The sequence below is a fragment of the Protopterus annectens genome, chromosome 2.part0 (genome assembly GCF_019279795.1).
Source record: "Protopterus annectens isolate FY-2018-M chromosome 2.part0, PAN1.0, whole genome shotgun sequence".
In the NCBI taxonomy this organism is placed as follows: domain Eukaryota; kingdom Metazoa; phylum Chordata; order Ceratodontiformes; family Protopteridae; genus Protopterus; species Protopterus annectens.
In genome coordinates, this window is record NC_056728.1 from 1,918,281,903 (window position 1) to 1,918,306,375 (window position 24,473).

The 24,473-nt window shown below is 39.6% G+C and overlaps 1 protein-coding gene across 1 annotated transcript in view; it reads right to left on the minus strand.

The window, feature by feature from the left end:
- MCPH1 (microcephalin 1) overlaps positions 1 to 24,473 on the minus strand; it is a 2,707,094-nt gene that overhangs the window by 208,347 nt on the left and 2,474,274 nt on the right. The window lies entirely within an intron of this gene.

Sequence of the window (24,473 nt, forward strand, 5' to 3'; positions counted from 1 at the left end):
ATTACAGGCTGAAACTTGGGTAGAGGTTAGATGTAGCTAACATACACAATGAGCAGAGTGGAAGAGAGGTGTTGACTACAACTCTGAGCTGAGATATACAAGTATTCTGTTTTTTTCGATTATTTATAATGATTATTTTTTCTAGCAATTTATATATAGCACTTTTACTGCCTGCTGCTTAGTTTTTGAGTGTATTTTATTGCTGTTAACTAATCTGCACGGGTAACTGATTTGTTTGCAGTTAAAAGCATTCTGTATCTTTCCAAATCTTTATCTGTTTAAAAACTTTCATTTTGTGGCATTCTGTAGTGCTTACTGTCTGTAGACTAATAGCTTTAGTATTTGTCCTCGTTCAGAATTGTTGGCTCTGGGCTTGTTTGGTTATACAGTGATTGTTCAAAGCACATGAACAGGCCATCTTGAATTAGCTGAAGCCTTTCTTTACCTTGGCTAGATTGTGTTAACTGGCTGCTGGCTAGTGGGGCCTGGTTCTTTTGTGTTTTTGTAATAAAAAAAAAATAAAAAAGTTTTTCTTCTGGTATTTAAGCCCTAACTTTGAGAGGGTTTCTGTCTATACACACTAAGCAGAGTGGATGAGTGGTGTTAACTACAACTCTGAGCTGAGATATACAAGTATCCTGTTTTTTCAATTATTTATACTGATTATTGTTTCTAGCAATTTATATATAGCACTTTTATTGCCTGCTGCTTAGTTTTTGAGTGTATTTTATTGCTATTAACTAATATGCACAGGTAACTGATTTGTTTGCAGTTAAAAGCATTCTGTATCTTTACAAATCTTTATCTGTTTAAAAACTTTCATTTTGTGGCTTTCTGTGGTGCTTACTGCCTGTAGGCTATAAAAACTTTAATTTTGTGGCTTTCTGTAGTGCTTACTGTCTGTAGGCTATTTAGTATTGTCCCCACCTTCCCTCCCAGCTGGTGTCTTGCTGTTATACTTGGTGGCTTTGCAGTTGCCCGCCCCTACTGTAAATCCGATCTGGTACACTCCTCCCAGTCTAGTGTCATTAGCTCATTCTACCTAATACAGAGAGAACATTTCATAAGGCCTTCTGTTTCTCCTTTTTCCATTTAAAAAAAAAATTTTTGCCTGACTCTCCTTGTGTTCTTTTTTTTTTTCAATAAACATTTTTTATTGTTTTTCACAACCATATTACAAATTCACACACTATGTACAATATTTACAAAATGCTTCCATAGGTTAACTTCACATTATATGTCAACCTCATATATTGGTCATAAGTACAGTACTAATAATCAAAAAAGAAAAAAAAAAGAGAGAAAGAAAAAAAGAAAACCCACAATAACAAATCAAGCCAACAAACTGTATTGTCTCTACCTCCTCTATCTAATCTAAGATTGATTTTACATTGTACTCTAAGTCCCGAGAAAAAGTGGATAGGCACCTCTATGCCAACACAATATTGAAAATTTGCTCCCATATTTTTATATTATTGATATTTTTCTTGTGGTCGCTAATTAAGAGTTTATGCGCTAAGATATGTTGTATAGCCACCAATCTGAAATTTTCCCACGATGTCTGGTCTGGGTTCAACCAATTTTTGGCTATATATAATTTCATTAATAAACAAATATTCATAATTACAATCCTTTTTGATTTTCCTAAATTCTCTGGGGGAATCTGAAGAATCATAAACTCCCAAGAGAGTGTTGAGTTTTGGTAGCCCATTTTTTGTAACTGTAACTTAAGTGAATTCCACAATTTATATTATAAATACACTTGCAACTCCAGAACATGTGAAGCAAATCCGCTGTTTGATCTAAACAATGTGGGCATTTAGGTGAATTCTTCGGATCAAATTTGTGAAGAGTGAGACGAGTATAATATGCGTTGTTGAAAATCATCAGCTGCGTAAAAATCAATTTTTGAAGGGATACAGACTTTAATGTTGTACTGAATGCCTCCAATATCTTATTGTCATCTGACAATATCAATTTCTCCCTCCAGTAACTCGATAAAAGAATGTATTTGTTGTACTTCCTCTCTTTTATCAATTTATATGCTGTGGTTATGTATTTTCTATCCTGCAACAGCGCTTCCCACAGATTACGAGAAGTGATTAAGTCCTCCTCTCTCATTTCAAAGTTATTAAAATAGTTTATAGCTAAGTCTTTCAACTGTCTTACTATGATTAAATAGGAAATAGGAAGTTCCATTTCTTTTAGAATATCATGTACTACTACCCCTAGAAAAGGATATAAATCAAGTACAGTTAACTCCTTAATTAAGGGGAATTTCTTTAAATCTATCAATTGACTACCAATTGTTAAGTTAGGGTTCCCATGAAACGGTTGGAATACCATCATATATTTTAATAAGTTTAAGGAAGCAAAAAGAGTTTGAATTGCCGTTACATAGCTCTTTATGTGTTCCATTAACTTATATTTACTCATTGTTCGATCATTTAGAAAGGGTAAAGCTTTATCATTGACACCCACTTCACTTATATACTTATACGTTAGGAGCACCCATTTGGGTGTCCATTTTCTACTACCACTGTCGAAGTATGACATCTTTAAGATCCTATTGGCCTGAATCACTAAATAGTAAATTTCAAAATCTGGTAACTCCAGCCCCCCCTTATTTTTTGGAACCATCAATTTTTCATATGATATTCTCGTCTTCCTGGGTTCCCACAGAAATCTCTCCAATCCTGTATGAAACCGTTTAAAAAATGTTTTCGTAATTCTGAGTTGTGCAGCTCTAAAAATATATAACATTCTGGGAAGAATATTCATTCTTGTAATTGCTGCTCTTGCCATCAGTGGTAACTTCAACTTACTCCATCTTTCTAGATCCAATGTTATTTGATCTGCAGTTGACTTTACATTGTTTATAAAAAAATCCCTATTTTCAGTGGAGAATGCAATCCCCAGATATTTTATCCTTTCTTTCTGTCGTTACTTGTCCTATCAATGGTAGCATTGAAAAAGGTGTGGGTGTCTTTAACGGGAATATTTTAGATTTTTTAAAATTTAGCTTGTACTTGGAAATTCTCTCAAAGATTCCTATTGCAGCAAATATTTTTTCAGTATTGGAAACAGGTGTGGTACAATATATGTTTAAATCATCTGCGAAGGCAGCCAACCCAACCTTTATCGCATACAGAACTGGAGAATTATAAAATACATTTTGCTTAAGGTGTAAAAAATAAGGGCTCCAAGTACAGATGAAATAAGATGGGAGATAATTGGCAGCCCTGACGGGTACCATTTTTGATTAGTATCCTATTCGAGCATTCACGATTTATAAATAAATTTGTATATGCATTATTGTATAGCATCCTTAACGTTGAAACAAACTCCTGGGGTATATTAAAATATGGTAATATATCAAATAAATAAACCAAATTAACCCTATCAAATGCCTTCTGAGCATCAATTATTAGGGCATACAAATTCAGGTTTTTGTGTTTCGCATAAGAGATTAAGGTATGAAGCGTTAAGGTATTGTCCGTGGTCTGTCTCCCATCCATAAACCCCGCCTGTTCCTCTGATATTATTAAGTTTATTACCTTTTTCAGTCTACTCGCCAGAATGGATGTCATGATTTTCATGTCGATATTCAAAAGAGATATGGGCCTGTAATTATAAGGATTTTTGGGATCACCTTTCTCCTTCAATATGAGAACTGTCCTTGAAGCATTAAAATGAGGATCATTAATTCCATTCCGCATAATATAATTAAAAGTCTGTGACAATACATTGCTCAAAATCTCACTAAAGGATTTGTAAAATTCTGATGTCAAACCATCTGGCCCTGGGGCTTTATGAGGCTTTAATTTCTTGATTGTCTCTAACACCTCCTCGACTTCAATCGGTTTGATTAAATTTCTATGGAAATCCTTATCAATATTAGGGAAAGTGATTTTCTGTAGAAAATCTTTTCTTTCTTTATCTTGCAAGAGTGTCTGCTGCTCTCTGTAAATCTGATTAAAATTTTTTTCAAAGGTCTTCATGATATCTGCCTTGTCAGTATATGTAGTATTGTTATAGTGTATTTCAGAAATTAACCGTGTTGATTTCGTCTGGTTGATAATACGAGCTAAAGCTTTCGAAGGGGTTTGAATATGATTTGCATATTTTACTAAATTTCTTTGTTCATAAAGTGACAGTTTTCTATTATGAAGTAGAAACAGTTTTTTCTGACACCTAAATAACTCAGTTTCTGTCTGTTCATTATAGTTCCTTATCAGATCTTGATCCAATACTTGAATTTTAGTTTCTAAATCCAATTGAGACTTATTTTGAAATTTTTTATAATAAGTAGCTTTTTAAATAAATAATCCTCTTAGCTGCGTTTTAATTGTAGCCCATTCTATATCTATCGGGTGTCTGTTTTGGGAAATATTGTATAGTAATTGTTTAAGAATCTCCTTAACTTCCATTAATATATCCTCCTTGGTTAATAAGTGAATCTCCTTGTGTTCTGACTGTGCTTCTCAAACATTTTGGAAATATAGAGTATATTTTAGGGCATTTATTATAACTGTAATTGCCTTAATATTGCTACAACTCAAGTGCTCTGGGTTGCACTGCATCTGAAGTGTTTTTATGTTTTAGCTGCTTTTCTGTATATATAGACTTCTCTGTATATGTAGACTAGCTACTTATTCTGCTGTGTTACTGCCTCTTAAATCATTTTTTTCAGTTGTGCACTTGCCTTGCTTCATTTAAAAAGTTTTAAATTGCTAATTTTGTAGAGTTTTAATTGCATTTACTGTTTAGGACTACACACTCAAGTGTGTTAGCCTTTTCTGTGTTTATGTACTGTATTATTGCATTGTTTAGCCTGTTTCAAAAAAAAATAAATATATACTATCTTGTTTGCTTGTTTCTCACCTTTTCTAGCCAGTCCATATCCCAGGCTTTGCTTGTCTCAGGACTTTATTTTCTGTGCTCAGAGCTATCCAGATCTTGCTTTGGTAGAGGGAAGTCCTACTGCCTACCAGTGGGACTGGTGAGCATTGTACTGCCTATCTAACGCTAGAGGAGTGATTTCCAACTCTGAAATTGTAATTTTATTAGCCTTTTGGGCTGATTTCTATCCCTTTCAACTTTCTGGCTTAAAAAATGCATGTGTTTGCACATTTTTCATGCACTGCGAGGCTACAGTTTCTACTCTTCAAATTTTCCCTTAAAACTAGCTGGTTTCTCAGTAGTAGCACTAAAATCTGAACCCCTGTGGCTAGTACTTGCTCTAGAACATGCTGGAAAGCACTAGAAAGCCTGAAACTGATACAAGCACTCAGCTCTCCTTGTCAATAAGGAGAAATTAATCATAGGCACTAAACAACCTATAATTGCAAAGTACCTTGCAAAGGTAAGGGAAAACAGCTCTTAAACTTTACAAAAAAGCACCTAAACAGGCATGTCCAAGGGTCAGCTTCCGGTGATTTCTCCTGTCCACCTGGTGAATCTGGGCATACTGGGGCAATGCGGCAACTGCCTCATGTATACAGACAATCCTCTCCTCCTACCACCCAACACTACAACCTGCGAGAGATGCACTTACATAGCCAAACTGGAAGCAAAGCTCTCTCCGGCCAAGATTGTGCTAGACAGTCAAGAGGAGAAGGTTAACACCTGCATTTCACCTCAAGCAACTCGTAGCCCTTCAAAACCCACACCATCAACACCCACACATAGCAAAACTAAACCCACATATGCGGAGGCCCTTAACATTAACCTGTCCAAGCAACAAGGACCTCCGAAGCCGAAACGCAAACAAACACCAGTCACAACCAAAGTGACACATAGCTCACAACACCAGTGTGCTACCCAACAACAGCCCTTAAGGCAAGACAATGTACCCAACACTTTAGTCATAGGTGACTCTATAGTCAGGCACACTGATGTCCCACTCACCAGGCTGAACAAGGAGAAAATTACAGTCAGGTGCCAGGATCCACCACAACGCATGCACTAAAGTCACTCCACAACAAGTATAGATATGACTCTGTCATTGTCCATGTTGGAATGAATGACTTGAGACGTACCTCCCTGGACTACATGAAAAGAGACATGGAAGAGCTCTTGGATCATGTGACCCAGGCAGGTATGACCGTAGCCCTGAGTAGCATCCTGTCTTCGCCCAGAATTATACCACAGTATAAAGACAAAATGACTGACTTCAACAATTGGCTAAGCTTCTGGTGTCATTTAAAGGGGATCCAGTATTTGTCTGCCTGGGAGGACACGATAGACAAACCACGATGCTTTGCCAGAGATGGTTTGCACCTGTCACCCCTGGTATTCAGGTTACTGGCTAAAGCTTTTGCCACCCCTATAGTGCCTTTTTTTAGGCAAGGTTCAAAGGATAAAACCACCACCGTAACAGATACAAGCATGCAAAATCTGAAGGTAATGCTACTCAATGCTAGAAGTCTAAACCTCAAAATGCACTCTCTCAAGGCACTCCTAAAAATGGAGAACATCGATATCTGTGTAGTAACTGAGACCTGGTTCAAGGCTTCAGAGAGCACCCCTGCAATAACAGGCTACAATTCTTACCACACTTTTTGGTCACAAAACCAAGACCGAAACACTATAGGTGGAGGAGTGTCCATATTCACCAAGGATATTCACATCTCCAGGCTAGTTGCCCAACACAATGCATCTGAAATTCTCCAGGTGCAACTAACACTAGGTAAGACTGCAATCCAAATTGTAGCTTGCTACAGATCCCCCACCATGCCCCAAGATTTTCACTACACCTTTCTAAACATACTGGAAAATATTAAGATACAACCAAACACCCTAATACTGGGTGATTTCAACTACCCTGCCATTAACTGGGAAAAGCACTCTGGTACCAACCTCTTTACCCAATGGTTCTTGGAATTCATAAATTCCAATGCCCTGGATCAACTGATCCATTGTCCCACCAGGGGCTCCAATATCCTAGACCTGGTCATTATCAACATGGGAGATAGATGCTCCACACCAGTGGTCACCCCCTCATTGGTCAGGTCTGACCATAAGCAAATCACCCTTGACATCCACATCCCACCCCCACCCCCACAGTAAGGAAACCTCCTTAAAAAACTTCTCCAAAGCCAACTTCAAGCTACTGAAGTCAGAAGTGACAAACTTCACAACACCCACGCAGACGGGATCTGGAAGTTCGACTGCAGAATCCTACACTAAGGCACTGTATGAGCACATCCACTCGTGCATGAATCGTGCCATCCCAAATAGAACCATGATGCTCTTCTCCAAAAAAAAGGAAGCCAATCTGGTGGTCCCCTGCTATAAACAAACTATACAACAGAAAGAAGAAACTGTTGCAAAAAAGAGGAAAATCCCAGGATGCAAAAAAACTCCCTCACCAGCCTCAGTAAGAAGCTGAGATCCCTCATAAAATCCTCAAAAGCTAGTTATGAAAATAAAATTGCCAGATATTCCAAAGACAACCACAAGGCATTATATAGTTATGTCAAGAATCTAAATGGCAATACTCAGACCTGCTCTGAGCTACAACAGAATGGCATTAAATATACTGATCCCAAGGATATTGCCAATATCCTGGCAGATCGATTTAGTGCCAACTTCACCCCCCTCTCACCCCCTAAAGGGCCCATCTCAATACCAAAAGATTGCCAAATTCCGATAATCATGGCCACGCAGGTAGAAACCGCACTCTCCAAAGCTAAGAATACAGCATCCATGGGACCAGATGACAACCCAGGCTCTGTACTACATGAACTACAAAATGAACTGGCACCTCACCTAAGTGTCATGTTTAATCATAGCCTCACCTCAGGCTTCGTGCCCACTGAGTGCCGCACAGCTACAGTTATCCCGCTCCACAAGGGAGGATCCGCCTTGGATCCTGGGAACTACCGTCCCATCAGTCTGACAAGCCTGATCTGCAAGGGCATGGAATGCATTATCATGGAACTTATAAACAAAGACATTGGCAACCTTCAAACACTGGACCCCTCCCAGTTTGGGTTTGTGAAGGGCCGATCTTATCTCCTGAATTTGATTTGACTTCTTCGAATCAGTCTCCAGAGCTGTGGATGAGGGTAAGGCGGTCCACACAGCCTATCTGGACCAAGGCCTTCGACACCATCCCCCACTCTGGAATCATAGATAAACTTACTAAGCTGGGCATAAATCCCCACGTCACTCGATGGGTTGCCAACTGGCTTACTGACAGAACCCAGACTGTAAAAGTAGCCGACTCCAAATCCAGCTCCAGACAAGTGACAAGTGGAGTACCTCAGGGTTCAGTCCTGTGACCACTCGTGTTTGGCATCTACTTCTCTGAAGTAAAGGCCAACACTAAGTGACTCTGGCTAACAAAGTTTGCAGATGACTGAAAACTGGGAGCCATTATTGAATCCCCAAATGATGTGGATATTCTACAAAAGGGCCTTACAGAAGCAGATGCCTGGTGCCAGAGCCATGGGCTCAAGCTTAATGCTAAGAAATGTATAGTTATCCCCTTTGGAAAAAAACATGTACCCATGAATTACCACATAGGTGGCAGGACACTAAACATCGAAAGTGTGATGAGAGACTTAGGGACACAGGTGGACAGTGGTCTCACTTTCGATTACCACATCACCACAACAGTCAGGAAATCCTTCTATGTGGCACACCTCATCACTAAGGGCTTTTCATCCAGAAAAAAGGAGGTCATTGTCCCACTGTACTCATCCCTCATTAGACCCATTATAGAGTATAATGCCCCATTTTGTATGTACCTCACAAGACATCTGCAACAGCTGGAAAGGCCACAGAAATACCTCACTAAAAGAATCACAGGCCTAAAGCAGATGCCATATGCTGACTGTCTAAAAAAACTCCAGCTATACTCTGTGACACATCGTCTACTCAAGAGGCGATCTCTGCTTAACATACAAGGCCATGTCAAACCCTGAGCTGTTGGACATGCTCCACTTAAAGAAATCCCACTCCCTCAGAGCCACACGCTCCAGGGATCTAAACCTTGTCATCACAATGAACAAAACATGCTGGAGGGATAGGTTCCTGACACAGAGACTCCCCATACTCCAGAACAGACTGCCCATACATGTCAAGCAGAGCGCCTCATTGGCCCTCTTCAAAAGAAACCTTGATGATTGGATGGGAGATAGGAAATTCACCCCGGGGATCATGTCAGTCGCCCTGCTAGACAGGGGCCCAGAGAAGTCAATATTGTAGGAAGAAATATCCAGGGAATTGTTATGGCTAGGCTTGCAAAGGACCTAGGGCCGATAGCCTAGAACCAACCTATGAACTTATGTACTCTAAATGTGGAGAAGGTTAAACCAACATCAAATTTCAAGGACAGAGATAGCATAACTGGGAACAGGAGCTAAAAAGGGTCCAAACATTGTTGGATTACACTTGAGGAAAACGTTTTCCATTTTCCAATATAGTTTATATGTAGAAGGTTTCTGAATGGTATCAAGGATATGAACCACCCCAGTTGGGAATAAAGGGTTGCCAGGCATCAAAGGAATCGGAGAAACCATGCCATCAGAAATGGGTACTAGATATATGGGTGAGATAAGAGATCTGGAAAGGGATCTAGAAGAAGCATCTTCTTGATACAAGGTCACAGCAAGGGGTACCACAGTGGATGAGGCCAGAATCGAGTTTTGAGGATCACTGTTGCTCTGCACAACTTGTCTTTCTGTAGAACTCTAGTGATTAGAGGATCGGTGTTGCCCTGTACAACTTGGATTTCTTAGAAATCTGATGATTAGAGGAAATGGGGTCTGTGATGGCTCTGAATGTGATTTTGTCTTCCTGACCGAAATTTCCAAGTATAGACACAACTGAAGTAAATAATGTCCTTTTTATTTAAGTAACTCCTTAGTGGTAGGCACTAGGAGCCAGTCTTCAAGGTAAGGGAAAATGTAGAGTCCCCAAAATCCCATAAGAAATTCAACCACTATCATGCATTTAGCAAATGCTCTAGATCTGTGGTGAGAATGAACGCCAGGCTGCAAAACTAATAATGACTGGTTCCAATCTGAATGTGTTCGCAATTTTGATGTGCAGATATCCGTCCTAAAGGTCCCCTCAAAACATCCAACCCCCTCTCCTCTAGAAAAAGGATGGATTGCATTGCAACCATTAAGCACCAAGCTTTCTTGACACATTAATTCAGGCCAATAACCTTGAGTACCACCAAATACTACTTATTATCAATACAAATCTGTACCACTTCAGAGTCAACAAATATACCCTCTCCATGTCACCTGTAACTCATATGGCATATGTAAACAAAATGGAGTTTAAACAATAATAGCATCACTCACCAAAAGATTACTTGCTAAACCAGGCTGCTGATATCTAATTTTTCTGAAGTCCTAAGTCTTCTTGAGAACCAAAACAAATCTTGAGTAATCCTTGCTCCTCCCTGATCTGGTGTGACCAGCATGGTTCTACGCCTCTGCTTTGGCCACCTCCTTTTGGCTAGGTGGGTTATCTAGTTACTGTGGAAAGACTGGTTTGAGTAGTCCCTAAAGGAGAATAGTACAGATTCTGGATATATTTTCTTGACCAGTTTGTCTTTTGTGATGGCCAGCAATGTTTCCTGATGTAGGGAGACTTGATTACCAAGTACCTGCACATAAGGGCAGTGGTGCAGGTTCTTCTGTTGTTTCCCTTGATACAGCCCATGGAATCCCTGGTTCTATAGACCACCTCTACCCCTAGGGTCTCCTTTGTTGAAACTGCCCCTGTCATGAAATTGATGATGTTGAGACTTTTTGTGCCATAAATTAATGGAGCCTTTTTGGTTCCTAGAGAAGGAAGTCTACAGGACCAACAAATTTAACTCCACCAACAGAAAATGTTTTGCCCTCCAGCTTGCCCTTGACATGCTTCTTCTTCACCTTGGGTCTGAGGAGTGAGGACTCATCAAAGGGGTCATTGATAAATGATGTCTTAAAGTTTTCTAAAAAATCTTAAAAGTTTGAGCCAGTCGTAACACCTGGCCATGATGCCTGTTCCAGTAGCTCTAGCCACTCCATCATCCTCAGAATGTAGCAGCCATGTGGACAAAGTAGAAGTTTTCATCAGAATGGACGCTGCTGACTCAGCATCTCCAAATCCCAGAGGTAAATGATCTTCTCAGTGATTCCAATGTTTGATTGGTTACGTCTCACTGCAAGTGATTCATATGTGCCGGGCAGCTAACAGCTGTTATAGCAAAGGTACCTAATGCAAAGTCATGCTTGCCCATCTGATCCATATCCAACAAATCCTTATTTGGTGGCTGGACTACTGGGCTCTGTAGTGAGGCCTGTCTCTGCATTGCTGCCTCCACCATACACCTTGCAAGGGGTCAATTACTGCAATGTGGTCTGTCCTTGGGAGGTCGAAGTTTCTTGTCAGGTTTCCTTGAAATGGGCTCAAACACAACAGGTTCTTATCAAACTTGCTCCACAACTAGGTTAATCATACAGTCTGCAAGGGAAGCACCCAAGTTATAGACGGGGCATTCTGAAAGGCCTCCATCAGTATTTCCTCATCAGATGATGAGGATCTAGTGGCCAAATACTTCCCTGCTTCATTAGTTTCAACATATGCCAAAATGTAGGTTTATCTGGATGTTACTATTGGGATCCCTACCCCTTAAAGAAGGCTACAATTGCAGAAAGAGATTCTGCTGCAGAGTCTATGTGCCTTCTTTTGCATATCCTCTTCTGGGAGGCATCCAAAGGGGAGTCTTCTGAATGGCTGGAAGAGGAGTCTGATCATGGGGGTTTCGACAGCCTTTAGGAACCCTCTGTCTCTACAGCTCATGACTGATGCACATAACTCAAAACTGCTGTGTGTCAAAGTGTGGAGCAGACATCAATGGTGCACCTGTTCTATCTGACCATGTCACTAGTGTGGTTAATTTCTCCAAATATTTGAATGCTGATGATGTGTCTGTTGCAGCTGATAAAGATGGTAATGAATACAACATTGGCATTGAAGGTGTCAGAGCCTATGTTCTTTGTTCTTGTACCAAAGGACATCAACCTGGAGGTCACAGTAGGCCCTAAAACTGTCCAGCACTGATAAATCAACTGCTGAATGAAGATAGACTGTGGAAGACACCAACACTGAGCCCTTGATGCTGACCTCTCCAGTGCTTAGACACTCTTGGAGTCAAGGAAATGGGACACAATGATTGATAGAACCAATGGGGAACTTCCAAGATGGCTTTACACTCATCAAGAGTTTAACTTCAGCTCTTGCACTGTGAAAAAAGAAACTGAGAGATAAGGGCCAGGAACTATGTCCTTTTAGTAAATTCTGTTGCTAGTTAGTAAGTACACTGCCTGGATGCCAGCAAAGAACAAATTAACAGAGCCTAAAAGAAAATGAACTAGAAAAGGTGAACAGAAAAGACTGACTGGAGAAAATCCTGCAGCTGTTCAGCAAAAAGAAGTTCAAGCTCCAGCTTTGGTGCAAGACATGACTTTCCAGTATTCTAGAGAAAAAGATAAGGCAAATGTGCTCACAGCTGATTAAAAGAAACAAAACACTTAAGGAGTCTATCTGCTCAAATAAAAAAACTCTGAAAAAAATGGAAGATGCTTTAAACAGAGGTTGAAATGAAGAAAAGACTGGCTATGTATAAGACTGCTCAAAAAGAGAGGTTTCAGAAATGATAGCATTAGTAGATAGAGGATGCAAGGAAAACCTGTGATTTTCTGCTGTACCAGAAAAACTGGAAGGAACAAATTGTATTAATTTATGAAGGCACAAATAAGCAACTGGAATGGTATTCCACAGCAGGACTTGTTAATTGAAAGGGCACAATGTGAGTATGCTCCAAACCTGGAAATGAGAAAGTAGCCAAGACCTGTATTAGTAAAGATGCAATCCTACCAGCAGAAAGAGTTGATATTGACAAAACTGTATCAGAAGGACAAAGTATTAAAAGCTGGAGGCAGTAAAGTGCTTGTGGAAAACGATTATTCACTGTAAACCAGGCCAGGCAGAACAGAAGCAATTTTATTCTAGTCATCATTTAATGTTGAGAGGCAGGTTTGAGATTACAACTGCTGTATCCAGCTGTCTTCAGAAAGTTTTTTTTCCTGGAGGATCAAAGTAATTTTTTGATGCAGAACAGGCTAAGGAGGAAATACAAAAGTTTGTTCAACAAAAAGTGAGCCATCAAGCAGAAGGAGACTGCTTCTCATTCTTCTGATTTGCCAGTGAAACCTTTTCCAATATTCTAAAGGAAATGTTTAAGAAACAGAGAAAAGCACAGGAGTTGATTAGAAGAATCGAGAGTACCTTGGAATTGCACCAGAGCCTGGAGTTGGCAGATGTAGATGAACAAGAAGATGATTAGTAACACAGAATTAGTGAATAAATGTGAGATTAGAAAGCATCAATCGCCTTTGTGAAATGTGGCTATACAAGAAAAAGTCGAAAGAATGGACTTTTGTTGACTTTGTTAAACTTGTGGGTGACTGAAAGACTTTTGCCCCACTTCATGTCATTAATGTTTAGAAGGACACTAAGGAGAAGGGGAGAAGGAAAAAGGTAATTGTAAATAAAACAATTTCTGTTAACAGTATTTGTATAAAACTTTTCATGATATAAATTCCATGTTATATAGTGAAGCATTTTCAGATACTGTTGCATGCGATACAGATACTAAAGCAAACAGATACCTTTTTTCTTTCTACCTTTTTAATATTATGTAGATATTACAATGCAAAAAGAAAAAAGTCTGGTCAAAAGCATATTTAAGTTAATAGGCTGTAATATTGAGTTGTTGAGGTGGGGGATGGGCTGTAAAAGAAAACATCATAATACAGCTGATATGCTTTCTTTTACTTTTGCATTGATGAATGTCTGGATTAAGACACACACGGGTTAATCTATTAACAAGTTTTAAGTGGAAATAAGTAAGAGAACATCAAATGTAATGAAAAGATTTCCTTTAGCAATAATGTTCATTATTACTTTAGAAGCCTGCGGCCAAAGGCTACATTTTTCTTAGGTTTCCATGGGGACAAGCTGATTATAGGGCAATAAAAAGCAAGAGCACTGTTTTTTTTTTTTTTTGAGGTTAAACATTTATGTTTTCTGAAAGCATGCAAGCTGTTTTTGACATCTGGGAGGGGAATAAAGATAAAACAAGAACAGACAGCAACTAGTTTAAGTAGGAGCACAGGCAGAAATATGCATCTTAGCATGCATAAAATTAACTTTAGGACAGATACTGTCTGTGTGTGCAGCTTTCTACTCAGGACAATTGTTTCTATTAGGAGGGCTAAACTTCATTACTTTAAGATTTACCTAGTTTTGGGTGCTTGTATTAAGTTAATAGGTTATGGAGGTTTTTTTTGAGGGTTTCCATTAAGACAAAAAGTCTTGTAACATGTAACATAGGTTCCAGTGGAGAGGACAAGAAACAACTGTATAAAATAATAACCTGCCAAACATCAGTGGGTGCATGTGTCACAAAAGCTGGAACTAAAAATCTAAAAAAGCTGTTGTCACTCCTCTCTGTCTAACATAGATGACAAGCAGGCGGGTATTTCATTTAGATGTTTTAATACACAGAAACACATCAGGATGGATAGCAGCATCTTAAAATACAAACTAGTTAACAGACATACTTTACATACATACATGGTTACATCTCAACAGCATACTACAAAATGGCAGTCTAGCTTGCACATGCTCAGTATTTATACACTTGTGCAAGCCCTTGGATAGCTTCTTAAAGGTACATAACACACACATTGATCTACATCTTCCCTCTTAAAAAAGACTGCCCTTTGCAAAAACAATATCAGAGTTAGATATGCATTACTACAGACATCAGAAACAAAACACAATGTTCATGTCCAAGTTGCTTTATATCTGTTACAGGGTTTAGAGATGCGACCATATCTCTCATAACAGTTTGGACTAAATTTAGCAACAGGGACAGTCTGCAGTGCACAACTCTTATCAGAAACTTCTGGATTAGTCACAGGAACAGGAATGTCATCTGGAACTGGAACACTGGACAACTCACTCTGAGACAGTCTTTCAGACAGGCTATGTGCTGTGGTATAGGCTCGGACACTAGTCTCAAATGTTTATGATTCCACCTGCAGACTGCTCCTTGTGATCCCACGATGTATGATCTCGGCTCTGGGCAAATATTCTTCATGACACCAATCCGATCATACCCTTTGGACATTTGCATCCTTACCACTTCTCCTTCTCGTAATGGATTGAATTTTTTGCTGGTTTTATTGTAGTAGGACTTCTGGGTTAAGTGTTTCTTCAACAGATTGGCTTTCACTGACCTGTTGTTCTTGACATATAGAACCAACAATTGACTACTAATTGGTAATCTGGTTTTGGTTTGTCTCAACAAAAGTCTCTGAGCAGGTGAACCAAGATGTTTATCACAAGGAACATTTCTGAGATTCAAGAGATTCAGGAAAACATTACTGTTATCTCATTTTGACTTTTCAAGTAACTCTTTTTGCACTTTGAACTGCACATCTGCTAAACCATTTGAATGCGGGTACTCAGAGCTACTTGTGACATGATAAAGTCCCATTCTTCAGCACATCCTTTGAACTGTTGGCTTGTAAACTGCGTGCCATTGCCAGAAATATCTTTCTGCAGGCTACCATGTTCTGCCTAATGACGCTTTATATTAGTAATGACAGTACTGGATGCTATATTGGGAGGTAGGTCAATCTCAAACCAATTGGAGTAAGAGTCTACTAACACCAAGTAATGTTGACCATTCCACTCGAAGATGTCAGTGGCTACTGTCGACCAAGGTAGTTCCAGAATCTGATTTAGCTGAAGTGGTTCCTTCTGTTGATGTTTCTTTGTACTCTTACACACACAACAAGATAAAAGTGCTCTCTCAATGTCTTGTGACACAGAAGGCCAAAATACTAGCCCTCTCACCTTTCTTTTGGAAAAATCGACTCCTGGGTGACCAAGATACAAGATAGTAATGCACTCTTGCTGCAAGGACTTTCGAACAATTACTTTCGGACCTTTCATAATGATACCTTTTGTCAGACAAAATCTCATCTCTGTATGGAAAATAAGGTTGCACTTCCTGATGTAAACTATATTGCTTTGATGGCCATCCTTGATTGATAAAGTGTTTGAGCCTTTGTAAAACTGGATTTGTGACTGTGTGATCTCTTAACTCATCAAGACATGTGGAAGAAAAATTTCTCACTTCTATGACTTCAAAATCAAAGTTCTCATTCTCGTGCTGTTCTGGGGTATTTCTGGGTAATCTGGATAATGTATCAGCAAGATAAAAAAGTTTGCCTTTCTTGCAGACAAGATTGAAATTATACTTTTGCATTCTCAGCATCATGCATTGCAGTCGGGCTGGAACTGAATGCATAGGCTTTCTTAAGATGTTGACTAGAGGTTGATGGGTCTGTTTCGATCTGGATAGGTCTACCATAAACATAATCATGGAACTTCAAACATGCAAACAATTGCTAAAAGCTCTTTCTCGATCTGGGCATACTGCATCTCAGTTTGGGTAATGGTCCTTGATTCATAGGCAACAGGTTGATCCTCTTGTAGAATGACTGCACCAAGACTAAATTTCGGAGCATCACAGGAAAGTGTAACTGGCTTGTGAACGCCATAGTATCTGAGAGTTGGGGGACTAGCAATTCTAAGTTTCAGGACATCAAACGCTCTTTGGTGTTGCTCTAAGACCATGATATATTTTTATGTCAGCTCTCTGAGTGGTGATGATAGCTGAAGCAAGTCTGGAATGAACTTGCCTAGGTTGTTGACCATGCCAAGAAAATGTTGCAGGGAGCTGGCATCTCAAAAATGGCTGTTTGCTTACAAGGGTCTGGAAGTAGGCCTATACTTGTAAATAAATGACCAATGTAAGTAACTTCTTGTAGCTTGAATTTGCATTTCTGTTGGTTGAGCTAAAGAGTCACTTGACATGCCTATTCTAGAACTTCTCTGAGGTTTCTGCCATGCTCTGCTTCACCATGACCTCCTACTAGTATATCTACTATCATAGCACAAGGATACCCAGAAAAAAGTTGTTCCATTGCATGTTGAAAGACTTTACTTGCAGAATTTATCCCAAATGGCATTCTCAAAAATCTGTATCTGACAAACAGAGTACTGATTGTATTGAGCAATGAGGATTTTTTGTCAAGCTGAATTTGCCAAAATGAACTCACTGCATCTAGGACAGAAAAGATAGTTGCATTTGGCATCAAGGCTGTGACTTCTTTGATTGTGTGCATTGGATGAGGAGAACTTTTTAGCACTTTGCTCACATCTCGTGGATCAATGCATATTCTGATGTCATCTGAGCTTTTCTTGTGAGCTCCCACCATGTAAGATGCCCATTCAGTTGGGGTTTCAACTGGACAAATCAAACCTTGTAGCACCATTTTATCTAGCTTGTCTTTGACTCTGTCCTGCATGGCTATTGTAACTTTTCATGCTGGCCTGATAACTGGACTGACCTCTAGGTCTAACTTCATGGGATACAAAACTGGATGTTTGCCTAGTTTGTCTTCAAAAAGATCAGCATAGGTAGAAAAATGCACTGGGCAAAATTAAAGCAGTGGTCTTTCAAGCTAACTTGGTGGACTTCCTTATTAAATGAAAGCAGTCCCATTTTCAAACTGTCTCTGAGCTCTAAGAATGACTGAACATGCCTCTTGACCACATAAAATAACAAGGCATAGCTTCTACCAGCAGAGTAACATGAAAACACTACTGAGTCTTCGGTCTGAATTTCTTCACCTCCATAAGGAACAAACTTTGCACAGCTTGCCAAATCAAGCTTTTCACCATGACACACACACTAGCAAATGTTTCTGCTGACATAACATTGCACTTGGAACCTGTATCAACCTTGAGCTCTATGGGTTTGCCATTTATCCGAACAGTACAAAACACTTCATTCTTTGACCTTAAATCTACTGCATTAACTGTTTCATGAAGCACTGACACACCATCCACTTAGAGTAGGGTTGCAGCTAACTAATCATCTCGTTTCTTAAAATGTTCCCTTTTAATGAAAGAATGCAGGCTTTTTCATTTACAAAACCTTTTGAAATGATTCCACTTATTGCATTTGTGGCATTGTTGAGCAAAAGCTAAACATTTTTTCCTTTTAGATTCATGACATCCAAAACAATTACAACAGCTGGCAATGAAACTGTGTTGGGGACCATGCTTTGAGTTTGCTGACTCACTCTTATGCTTCACTGAGACTGTGCAAACTCTAGAATTTGTTAGAAAGGTCCGAGGTTTACCAGCGAGTGCTGCAGGGGCTACAGTTGCTGCCATGTGCTTAGGCCTGTTTCTTTTAATAACGTGCTGCATACTATCAACATGAGCTTTGTCACTGTGCCTTCTAGAACTGTTCTTATTTGTAAGCATATTTGTGGGCTTTTCTGTGAGCTCGTATATCTGACAAAACTCAATGGCCTTATTCAAAGTTAAATCATGGTCACAAACCAAAATCTTTCTCACATCATTTTTAATACCACACACAATTCTGTACTTTATCAATTCATCCCTTAAATCAGCAAACCTGCATGTTTTAGCTTTGAGAAACAAGGCTGTTATATATAGGTTCATAGGTTTATACTAGGCTATCTGCCCCAAGGCATTTATAAGCCTAGCCCGAATTTTTGTGGCTTACGCCACCCCTTATATGAAAAAATACTGTACCCATTAGTTTGTTGTGCCTCTGTCCAGCAGTGACACAGAGATGATTCCCGGGGTAAACCTACAATCTCCCATCCACAGGTCAAGATTTCTCTTGAACAGAGCCAGCGAGGTGCTCTGCCTCACATGGACCGGGACTCTATTCCACAGCATAGGGAGTCTCTGAGTGATAAATCTATCCCTCCAGCACGTCCTATTTATATCTGTGCTAAAGTTTAAGTCGCTTGCTCTAGTGGTTTTGGTGGATTTGGATTTTTTGAGGTGGAGCATGTCCATTAATTCTGGGTTGGACATGGCCTTGTATGTCAGGCACATGTCACCTCTGAGCAGACGGTATGCGACTGAATAGAGCTGGAGTTTCTTCAATCTGGCAGCATATGACAGATTTTGGAGTCCCTTTATCCTTTTGGTGAGAAACTTTTGGGGTCCCTCCAATTGCTGCAGATGTCGGGCGAGATACATCCCGAATGGGGCATTGTACTCGATCATTGGTCTGATAAGTGAAGAGTACAGGGGAACAATTACCTCACTAGATCTGGATGTGAATCCTTTCATGATCAGGTGGGCAATGTAGAAGGTCTTTCTAACCACTTTAGCAACGTGAGTGTCAAAAGAAAGGCCACTGTCAACCTGGGTCCACGTCCCTGATAACCTCTTCTGTGCTTAGTGGATTGCCACCTATATGGTAGCTTGGGGTTACCTTGTTTTTCCCGAAGGGTATGACTATACATTTTTTGGCATTTAACTTCAGGCCATGGCTCTGGCACCAGCTATCTGTTTCCGTGAGTCCCTTCTGAAGGATATCCGTGTCCGATGCACTTTCCACTATGGCGCCCAGTTTGCAGTCGTCTGCAAACTTTGTCAGCCAAAGACCTCCCATGTTGGCCTGTACTTCTGAGAAGTAGATGCCAAACAATAGGGGGCCAAGGACCGAGCCCTGTGGGACACCACTTGTGACCGGCTTGGAGTCTGACATAGCGCCAGCAACTCTAACCCTGTGGGTTCTGTCCTTAAGCCAGTTTGCAACCCATCTTGTGACATATGGGTTTACATTTAAGCTGGTAAGTTTTTTACAATACCGAGTGGGGTATTGTGTCGAAAGCCTTTGCAAGGTCAAGGTAGGCTGTATGGACTGCCTTTCCTCATCAATGGCCTTGGTGACTGTTTCAAAGAAGTCAACAAAGTTCAAAAGGCATGATCTTCCCTTGACGAAGCCAAACTGGGTCGGGTCCAATGTCTGCAAATCCCTGTATCTTTGTTTATGAGCTCCATTATGATCCTCTCCATAGCTTTGCAGACTAGACTTGTTAAGCTTATGGGCGGGAATGACCAGGGCGCGTAGAGGCACCACCTTTCTGGCGTGGGACCACAGTTGCCGTCGCCACTCCTTGGGCACGTATCCTGTGGTAAGGCTGAGATTAAACAGCTGCCTTATGTGCGGGTTTAATTCCTCATTTAGCTCATGTAGCACACAGCCGGGGACACCATCCGGTCCCATTGATGCTGTGTCTTTAGCTTTAGAGAGAGCAGCTTTCACCTGCGCATTTGAGATGTCTGGGAGGCTACACTCCGCTGGGATAGTTATCTCTCCTTTAGGGGGGAGGGGGTGAAGTTTGCACTGAACCTGTCTGCCAGTATGTTGGCAATGTCTGTGGGTTCAGTGATTTTTGTATCATTTTGGACTAATTCTAAGCATATCTGGGAGTTTCCACCCAGGTTCCTAACATAGCTGAAAAAGGCCTTATGATTGTCCTTTGAGCCCATCGCAATTTTCTCTCAAAATTGGCCTTAGTTGATTTTATGAGTGCTCATATTTTTTACTAATAATGATCAGGGTGACTTCCCTTTTATGGATTTTGTTCTATCATGTAATAGCTTTCTCCTCTTATTGTAAAGTTTGTTAATGGCTGGGGTCCACCAGACTGGATGCTTGCCCTTTGTGGAAAGAGTCTTGGTTTTATTTGGGATTGCCTGATCCATGCAGTCCTGGAGGTGTTCATAGAAGGCATTTGTAAGGGCTTCCGCAGCTTGGGTTGTGGTTTCCACTGTCTCAGGGGCCTTGAAGGATACCACACCAGTCTTGAGTAGTGTGAAGTTTGCTTTAGAGAAGTTCTTCACTGTGGTCTTTTTGTTTGGGGTGGGGCGGGATGTGGATTTCCAGTGAGATTAGTTATGAATATGGATACACCCCTCTTTTGTGTGTGGTCCGGGTTTTTGGGGGGAATGCATGATATGAGGTAAAACCAAATAGTGCGGGTGTGTCAGGAACCCTTGACCAGGTTTTCAGTTACAGCACAGCACAGCATTGTTCTCCATACTGAGAAGAGGGAGTGCAAGTGCGATTTGGATTTTTTTTGAGGGGCATTACCCCAGCATTCACTCAGTTTCTTTTCATTTTGTTTTTTAGGTTTGAGCCTTTTTAGAATTTGAAAAGGCACTAAAAAGGTGCACTAGCAATGGCAAGGCCTTATCCAATATCCGAAATCCCAGGGGTGAAGAGTGCAAGCCATCCCTGAGCATGCCATCCCGTCAAGCATGTCATCCATCCAGACAGACACTGGATCCCCTTTGAATGACACCAGACATTAAGCCAATTGTTAAAGCTGATCATCTTGTCTCTATATTGTGGCATCATTCTTGGTGAAGGAAGGATACTGTGCTGCAAAGGTTTCACCAGTCTTTTGATCGCTTGTATAAAATAAGTGCCTTTCCATTGCAACATTTGTCTGGGGTTACACATTTTTCTAAATTTACGTTTTAAGCACTCTGGGTCCTCCCTCGACTCAGCCTGTACAACAATATGACGGTTTTCCCTTCTCCTGTATAGATAGCAGGCGCATACACAAATGAATGTTCATTTTCTATAGCTTCTGACACAGCTAAATTAAGCAGAATAAATGCCTTAGTACAGTCAACTTTATCAGAAAATGCAGCCTGTATGAAAATGTCGTACTATTGCTCAAACACTCTACAGTTCTCAGCAATATTACTGTAAAACACAAGTGCACTGGATTTTGGAAATCTGTCTGCCGTGCCCACAAAGTATACACAAATACACTGAAAATGTGGTCCTTGTAATTATGTATGAACAAACTGCTCTCTGAGCTTGTAATAACATTCAAATACACAATAAACTCTTTGAAATACTGTACTCTGTGAAATATGCTCTGCAACGTCTGTATTCTGTAAAATATGCCCTGTAATGGCTGTATTTTGCAATATAGCTTTACTGTAACACTGCACAAACATGTTAAAAATGCATGCTTTGCGAAAATGCAGTAATTTCCTTTTATTTGCTTTATGCAATTTGGACTTTATTTCATTTTCCGTAGTAATTTCAATATTTTTATCAATATCAAATATATCGGTTTATGCAAAAATCATTTAGAACATTCTGTATGCCTCGTCTCATATTTTGCAAATAAGAAATAGTGCTGAGCAAATTTTAATAACTGAAATTATTTTCCAACATGTTTTGCTAAGTATGCACATTTTAGGAATAATTCACTCTTTTATATTAGCTACACATCTCTCGGTCTTGCTTCTGGATACCACTTCTGATACCATGTCACTTGTCTCTCTTTAACATAGATGACAAGCAGGCAGGGTATTTCATTTAGATGCGTTAATACAAAGAAACACATCAGGATGGATAGCAGCATCTTAAAGTACAAATGAACTAGTTAACAGACAGATCTTGCATACATACATGCTTGTATCTCAACAGAATACTTCAAAATGACAGCCTAGCTTGCACATGCTCAGTAGTTATACACTTGTGCAAGCCCTTGGATAGCTTCTTAAAGGTACACATATACACATGCACTGATCTACAGCAGTAATATATAATAGGTGGGAATAACAATCTCTAATCATAATGGCGACATATTCCATATTATCTTGGAATGTGAATGGTTTCACAAAAAAAAAAAGAGGACTGAATTACATTGAGAAATACAGAATGCAAATAGTAATGCTATATAAAACATGTGGAAAGAATGGAGCATGAGAAACTGATAAATGATTTCAAGATGGATGTTCATCGGAGAATCAGGGACAAAGGAAAAGAGGAGTACTAAAATTAATTGCTAGAGGAAATCAAATAGTGATAAAAGAAGAAAAAAGATAATAATGGCAGATTTCTAGTACTAAGGAGCTATTACTTACTATTTATTTATGTGACATTTGTTTACCAGGACGGTCTGACTGGATCAGGAAGAACCCATTTTCAGCAGAGGCCCTGGGAGAAAAGCTCCAGTTAAATACATACAAGTGCAATCTTTATACACTTAACATAATATTTGGAAAAATTAAAATTATATACAGAAATATAATAAATAAAAAGAAACTTTATACAGGTAATAACTTAACAGGTACACACATATTTTTACTACTACTGCTACTTTTTTTTGGCTACTGGCAAAGGATGAGGATTATGGTGACATGTATTTATATTACACTTAAAACTGCTACTATGGGGCTTAAAACATTTGGGAAATGTAATCACCTTTCAGCAGGCAATATTACTTATGGGTGGAAACTGGAATTTGACTTGCAACAGTGAAGATGCATCGGGGGCGGGGGGCTGGAAGTGAAAATATAACAAAAGAAGGTAGATAGAAATTTTTGAAAAATATTAGGAATGGAAGACGTGAATTCAGTAGTAGGAACTCACTAAGACTTTACATATTAATCCCCAAGGTACAATAACTGGGCTAGACTAGACAGAAATTATATGTCATAGGAACATGTGGATTTAATTGAGAGCTTTGACACACATCTAAACTATTTCAGATCATGCGCCAATAAAAGCCAAGATAAAAATGAAGGGTAATAAAGTAAAAATGACACACTGGTGCTTCCCCACATATCTGTTAAAAAAGAGGAATTTAAGAAGTGAGTAATGGATTATTTGGGAGTTATTAGAAAAGGCAGCAAGCTCTTCAGAAGTTATAGCTAGTGAGTGGGATGAAATGAAAGTGAAGTTTAAAAACAATGCCGAAATAAATGAAAAAGAGATATGGTTAAGAAGTAACCAGAATTATTTTGAGGGACTGACAAGTAATGCAGAATAGGGGGAATCGCACAGAACAAGAATAGGCAGACCTGACAAGTGCTAGAGAGAAAATAATGGAGTACCTGGTTAATATGCACGAGTTTAGAAAAATTGTTAAGAAACTGTTTTTTGATAACTCCAGAACACAAAATCTTTTAGCACAATGACTTGGGCAACAGAAAGTAGAAAGGGCTGTTCCCACTCTACAGGAAAGTCTACAGGAATAGATGGTATTCCAGTGAAAGTTTGGAAGCTAGAAGGATCTGGAAGGTTTTATCAGTATTTTTTAAAATAAGGGGAACCACCAACATCCTGGGAAAACTGTGGTGGCTGTAATACCTACAGATGGTAAAGACCCATCAGATCCAGTTTCATATAGGCCCACTGCAGTTTTAAATCATGGTTATAAAGTGTTTATGTCTATAATGGCTAAAAGAATGGCAACAGTGTTGCCAAAATTGATAGATATGGATCAATGTGACTTTGTAGAGGAAAGGCAAACATCTTTTTCAGGCTTGTTGGCTGTTGGTGAAGCACCCTCCAAGAGGAAAAAATGCTGAGAGAAGAAGGGAGCCACTTTTGAGATTTTAAGTATTTTTTCTCTGTTTATTTGCTAAGTTTTTCTGCATAGCTGCCTAGCTTGAGCATTTTCTGGCTTGTTAAACTTGATTTCTGTATTAGTAGCTGTATTTAGAGC